The 6,948-nt window shown below is 35.3% G+C and overlaps 1 long non-coding RNA gene across 1 annotated transcript in view; it reads left to right on the top strand.

Annotated features, from left to right (window-relative positions):
• The first annotated feature begins 2,263 nt into the window (after positions 1-2,263).
• LOC112649886 (uncharacterized) overlaps positions 2,264-6,948 on the top strand; it is a 30,990-nt gene continuing 26,305 nt past the window's right edge. The window contains exon 1 of the long non-coding RNA XR_003129763.2: positions 2,264-2,320. This is a non-coding gene — a long non-coding RNA (uncharacterized LOC112649886). The remainder of the gene's footprint in view (positions 2,321-6,948) is intronic.

Below are 6,948 nucleotides of genomic sequence, written 5' to 3'. Positions count from 1 at the left end.
TTAGAGCCAGATCTCCTGGATTCTGGCTTTGCTAGCTGACATTACCATGAGTGAGTTATTTAATTTCTCTTTCTCTCAATTTTCTTACCTATAAACGGGAATAGTAATAATACCTCATGAGAAGTACTGAGAAGTAAACGGGTAAAAAATAAAATGGTAAAACCCTATCCTGGTATCAGCAGGACTTAATAAGAGTGAGCTACTGTTTATTCCTGACATCTGCCACAGGGTTGGTTAGATAGCAGGCACTCAATACATAATTTTTGAATAAATGAATGCAAGCACACACCAATGAATGAATGAATCTTCTGGAGTTACCCTAATATCTTCACTGGTGGCTACTCAAGGTATGACACTGCCTACCAAAGCTTTAGCTGAGGATTAGTACTACTTAATCCCAAATCAAGAGACAGACACCATCTCTTTGGATGCTCTTGAAAAGGTTCTGGATTTGGAGTTCAGTGGCCAGGGATCTGATCCCACATTTTACAAATGAATATTGGTACAATCACTTGGTACTAGCATTTTCAAATACTCTTTCCTATTAAGAAAGAGGAAAAGAATACAGAAATTCATCAACTATATCTGAGCTCAGAGATACTGTATTCATAATGTCTTGTAGGTATGAAACAGCACCTCCTTCTGATAACCATACTGTACCTGAAGCTTCATATCAGTAATAACTGATTATTGGGTAGTTACATAGTTTCAAAAACTTAGCATACCTAATTCCCAATCATCCTAACAACACACAGGGAAAATGCCAATATTCCAATTTTATCAGGGAGATAATGAAATTTAAAGAAGTTGAGGAGTTTGAGCAAAATGACACAGCAAGAAAAGCAAGGAGTATGATTGGAATAGTACATCATCTCGTTTTATCAATCTTACTCCTTATTCAATAAATGAGCACAAAATACCTTCTAAAGAAAGATCATTGTTAAAAGGTTACATTTTTAACATAATGAAGGCAACTGGTAAAAATGTTAAAATATCATTAGTAAGTGTGGTTTGCTTTCAAATACCAAAGATAAAAATACAAAAACATTTTTGGGATCTTTATTGGACATCCAAGCTTTGGGAACAAACCAAGGCAATGGTCATGCTTCCTCTGGAACACAGCTAAGATTTAGTGGGTAGATTAAATTTAGTTTGGAGCCACTGTATGCCACCACCTCTTGTAAACCAAATGTTAGATCCTCTCATTGTCATCCTATTTGCAGAAAAGTATGCTTTCATTGATTTTAATGTGCGAAATGTTAAGATCTTCTCTAACAGAGGAATCTTGGAAACCATCTGTCCAAGGAGAAGAGCCTATTCTCAAGATGACTATAAAAGAATGAAAAGTATTTATTTATTCACACTTAATCTTAAAGTAACTTAAGAACTTATCATCTCGGGGATCCCTGGGTGGCTCAGCGGTTTAGCACCTGCCTTCGGCCCAGGGCGTGATGCTGGAGTCCCGAGATGGAGTCCCACATCGGGCTCCCTGCGTGGAGCCTGCTTCTCCCTCTGCCTGTGTCTCTGCCTCTCTCTCTCTTTCTCTGTCTCTCATGAATAAGTAAATAAAATCTTTTAAAAAAACTTATCATCTCTGATAAGGAATTTGAATAGGATGAATGAATAAATAAATAAATGAAGGAATGAATTGGGAGGAAAATAATCTTTCTTAGCTTTTGCAGGGAGGGGATGGGCCTGGATGTGCTGAGCCTTAGCAGTGGCTCAGAGAATGGTGGAATCAGGCCTGAGGCTCACAGATGAAGCCCCATCTCATGGGATCTCAGATGTAAGAGATTGGCAGGGAAGTCCGGGGATGAAAAACACCTGAGCGCCAGGTGCTCAGGATCCCCCCTCCCATACTCTCTATGAGAAGTTTGGCTCACACCAGCTATTACAAAACCCCCAATACTTGTGGACTCTATACTCTCCCACTCATAGTGGGGGTCCACCTGCCCCAGAAATCAGGCCAGGTGCATAGGCTGCTGCTTCAGCCCAAATGCTGTGTGTGAGAGGGACCCATCCAAGTAATGCCGTGGCATTCCTTAGAATGATAGTCACTGCTGTGAACAATCACTGAGGCTAAATTTAGAAATTCATTCATTTGTCCAGTTCTCTGCGGGTTGCTTTAGCCGCTCTAGAGCAGTAAAGCCAGTGATTTGGGGTTTCAACATAACTGTGCTCTAGGTAACAACATGGATGACCGGGATTATGTCATATTTACTGGCATGGTAACACTGTGACATAGTGTTAAGTTACTATTGACCTTCTGAGAATATGCAAGAAGGAGAATCATCTGCTTCGGAACTACAGTTGACTGCAGGTAACTCGAAAGTACAGGAAGTAAAATCTTGGATAAAGCTGTGAGGGGGACTACTGAATAGGTCTGAGGGAAAATGAACAATGTAGCTCTGCTTGTCAGTTTACTGGAGAAAAGGAAAGAAGTATTTCTTCCTTATGAATATCTCCAGTACTGCAAAATACAGGAATGGAACAGAAGCAGAATAAACCCTGAGATATCTTCTCTAACAGATGTTCAATAAATCCCATTTTAAAATGTTCAATTTTATTCAACCAAGGTTTTGTTAATGTGGAGAAATGCAAAGAGCATATATTTTGGTATTTTTTAGATCATAATTTGAATTCTATCTCAGGCACTTACCACCATGAGACCTTGAGAAAAATACTTAAACATTTACCCACAGTTTTCTCATTTATTAAATGAGATCATCATACCAAAGAAGACTGCTTTGAAGATTAAACAATGCAACATATGTGCTTTACACAAGCTAAGCACACAAAAGTTGGTTTCCTTCCCTATATTCATATTGACTTCCTTTCTTTTATATAGTAATATATACCTTTCATTCCTAAAGTTTTGTTTGTTTTAAAGATTTTATTTATTTGAGAGTGCATGAGTGGGGGGAGGGGCAGAGGGAGAGGGAGCAGCAGACTCCCCACTGAACAAATGAGCCACAGAGCTCGAGTTGGAGCCCACGAGTGAAGGAGAGCTATCCCAGGACTCAGAAATCATGATCTGAGCCTCACGAGCTGAAGTCAAACACTTCATTGACTGAGCCACCAAGGCATCCCTTAATTCCTAAGGCTTCAAAATGTTTTCTATGTTAATAGCTAACACCCACACTTAATGTATGTATATATGTATACAGTAAAACTGTTATGACTCTTACAAGGTTCCCAGAGCTGTTATAAATGTTCTATGAGAGTAATTAATTTAACCCTCATAAGAGATCCATGAATTTGGTAACATCACCACAATTTAACAGAGAAGAAAACTGGACCTAGAGATGTCTCTAACACCAGATAAGAAATGAAGCTGAAATCCTAACTAGAGCAGTGTGTCCTGGTGTGTCCTCCTAATCACTGCATTAAGCTGCCATACTATCTAAGATAAAAATTCACTGCTGCTGTAACTTATAACACGACTTTAAAAATCAATCTGTTCTATTGATGAAACTGAAATGTAATTGTGTCTAATTTAAAATACGTAGCAGATATTTTTCCATATACTTGGAACTTATTCCCCCTAACAAAATAGCTTTGTTTTAGAGGAAAAATCTAGAAAAGGGAACACCAATCCACAGTTAACTGCTTGTTTTCCTAAAATTGTTTTGGGATATGGCCCAAATTCAAGAAAAATGCCATGATGTTACAGTCTTAGTTGGTTACTACAGTGCCTTGCAGTTCAGAACACACGATGTTTTAAGTTTGCTCTAACAGGAATGGGTTGAATATATAAGAATATGTCTCAAACTCATCAAACTTGGAATTAAAAATGGGAAGTCATTTTGAAAAGGACAAGGATGTGGTAAAATATTCAAAAGGTCAAAGGCAAATTCTGTTATACCTAAAATAGTCATGCTTTTTCACACAGTTACAAATACCACCTAGGGTACAAAATTCTACAACCATCCTAACTCTATTTGCATTTGTGAAATGCTAAGAACATACTGGACAGCATTTTGATAGAGATGTAGAATACATTTTTTAAAAGAAATTCTTATAGAGAATTCAATTCAGCATTAACTAACAAAACCAAATCAACTAGATATACTCATGTAATTCAATACTGAAAATATATAATAATGAGAAAAACCCAGCATCTTTTACTGCATTTTCCTGAAATTATTGTATTTTTACATTATTTTAAGCCTGAGTTTATTTCTTTAACTGGCATTTCCATTTCCTGATGCAAATTTATTATTTTTTTTCAAATCTGGAGCAACATGTAAGAGCCTTTTAGCCATTAGAGTACAGTTATCATGCTTTCTCTGCTCTTTTTGCCCTCTGATTTATACACTTAACCATTGTTTGATAAATGATTTAATCCATTTTTCTCTATTTAGGCAGTAATTTTTTAGTAGCAAAGAGCAGAACAAAACATAAAAAGGGAAGAATTTTTAGAAAGTTATATCAAGGATTCCAAGGGAAGGGCAGACAACGTTCTTCAGTAGATTTTAATAGGGATAAAAGCCACCAGGAATAGTGGCATTAATGCTTTCTATGTGTTTCTTCTCACTCGGATTTCTTTCACCTCTTTGTCTCTCAGTGGATTCAATCGCCAGTCTCTGAAGAGGTGATTTCTCTGGTCTTTGTGCTCCAGCAAAAGATCCTCTCAGACCACCATAGTTGACTCAGACTTAGTTTTACATCACTTTCCTGTTGAACTGACAAACAAATGATCTAGTTTTTGTGTCCCAATACCAAATTCCCAGAGGAAGCATAGAATTATCCTCACTTAGACTATGGATTGATATCTACTCATTTGGTCAATTAGCTTGACAGCAAGAATTCACCTATTATTTGAAGGTGAGAGTGTTTCAGAAAAGGAGCGTGTGGACTGGACAGAACTTGAAAAATATCTTTCCCTCTCATAATGACCTAGAGCCATAACATGGTATTGTTATATCCCAGCATACCTTATAGTTCATTTAATCAGGCTCTAGATTGTATTACAGCAATATTTTTGGAATTTTAATACCTCAATTTTCAAAGAGACCAATGATTGCAAACCTTCTGGAAGATTTTTTGTTTGATATTCATTTTATTACTTGATTAAAGAATGGCGTTAAAAACAAAAAAACAAAACAAAACAAAACAAAAAGAATGGCGTTGATATATATTTGAATAGTTGCAGTTCAATTCTATGAATAACCACTGCTTGTAGAACTATTGAAACAAATGAGATCTATCATTAGTCACATGTGTTATTATTGAGACCAGTTAGGCTATAGTATTCCTTTAGTGATGCTACTAGAAGCCTGAGTCAAGAAATCTTGTAGATCATTAATGCATCTTACCCAACTCCACTTACCAATTATTTTAATCACAGATTTAATTTAAACAAATAAGTGTTCTTAAGATCATGAAAATGGGATAAGTCAAATAATTAAACTAATGAATTATTATTAGTCCTTCTTATATTATAAATCATGGTGATTTATGATTGGAAAATAGATGTGATAACCTTTATAAAGCTTTAGTAATTTTCTTTACCCATATTCTTGGAAATTTACCATATTCTCAAAAAATAATATTTTCTTTATCAAATTCTCAGAGTATTGAGGAAACCAACTTAGCCATGAAATGATCTTGTATAGGCCATTAAAACCTTTAAATACACTGTTTTTTATTCTTGAAACATGTTCTAATGAAAACATATGCATTTTTTTATAGTAGAGAATGTTCTTCTATTTGATTTTTTTTCCACTTACTTATCGGATACATTTATTTACTGTACTATTTGTATCACAGGTTTGTACTGCTTCGAGTGAATAAATGATAAAATTGTTTATTTAGTTTATAGTGTGATAGGCACTTTGTTAGATAGGGATACTGAGTGTTCAATCCCAGAACTCTTAGAATTCCTGAATTATTGATAAACTCAACTCATTACAAGTGTGGCAAATGCCTGAGAAATTAACAATGACAAAAAGAAGTCACACAATTGATATTCTAGTTCAACTTTGCTTTCAACATCTTAAATTTCAGGAATCCTGGAGGTGTTTTTGCTCTTCTTTTTCTTATGAAGATAGTAGGTATACACTGAACTTCCTGCCCAATACTAGTGAATTCTTTGAATATTCAAGATACTCATATTTAAAATGTGCTTTATAGGTTGGAATTAGTCATTTGCTTCCAAAAACAAACTATGAAAAGGGAAAATAGTAACTTTATAGTGGAAAAAACTAGTAAACACTACCTCAACCAAGTGATCAGCTATAACATCATCATCAGTGATGTCTTGAATCCCCTAACATGATGTAAGAAAAACATTTGTCTCTTTCCCAAAACTCATAAAGCCTCATCTAATCATGCAACAGACACCAGACAATTCCAAATTGGGGCACATTCTCTGAACTTGACTCCTTAAACTGTCAAACTCATAAAAACAAGGAAACTTGGCTTGGCTCTTCAAAACTGTTAAGGTCATCAGAAACAAGGACATTCTGAGAAACTGTCACTAATCAGAGGAGACTGAAGAGACATGACAACTAAGTGTGATGTGGTACCTTGGACTGAATCCTGGAACAGAGAAAAGATGGTGAAAAAAACTGTTGAAATACAAATATGTCCTAGTCAATAGTAATGTATGATATTAATTTCTTAATCTGGATAAATATCCATGGTTATATAAGATGGTAACATGAAGAGAAACTAGCTGAAGCATAGGCAGGTCCTCTCCATGTGATCTTTGAAAATTCTCTGTTAAGTTAAAATTATCCCAAAACACAGAATTTATTTTAAAATACATAATTTAAATAAATATGGTTTTATGCATGAGGAACTATTGAAGTAGTTCTGCTTTTCAATTTTGCCACTTTATCATTTTTCTATTTTGTTTTACTCTTGAAAGAAATAAATGTTTGATAATGCTTAAGAGCATTTTGTTCCTCAGTTTTTATATGGATATCAAGACAAAAGAAAAAA

The sequence above is a fragment of the Canis lupus genome, chromosome 11 (genome assembly GCF_003254725.2).
Source record: "Canis lupus dingo isolate Sandy chromosome 11, ASM325472v2, whole genome shotgun sequence".
NCBI lineage: Eukaryota > Metazoa > Chordata > Mammalia > Carnivora > Canidae > Canis > Canis lupus.
Note: the sequence above shows the minus strand (reverse complement) of the source record. Positions and strands in the feature narration are given on the sequence as shown.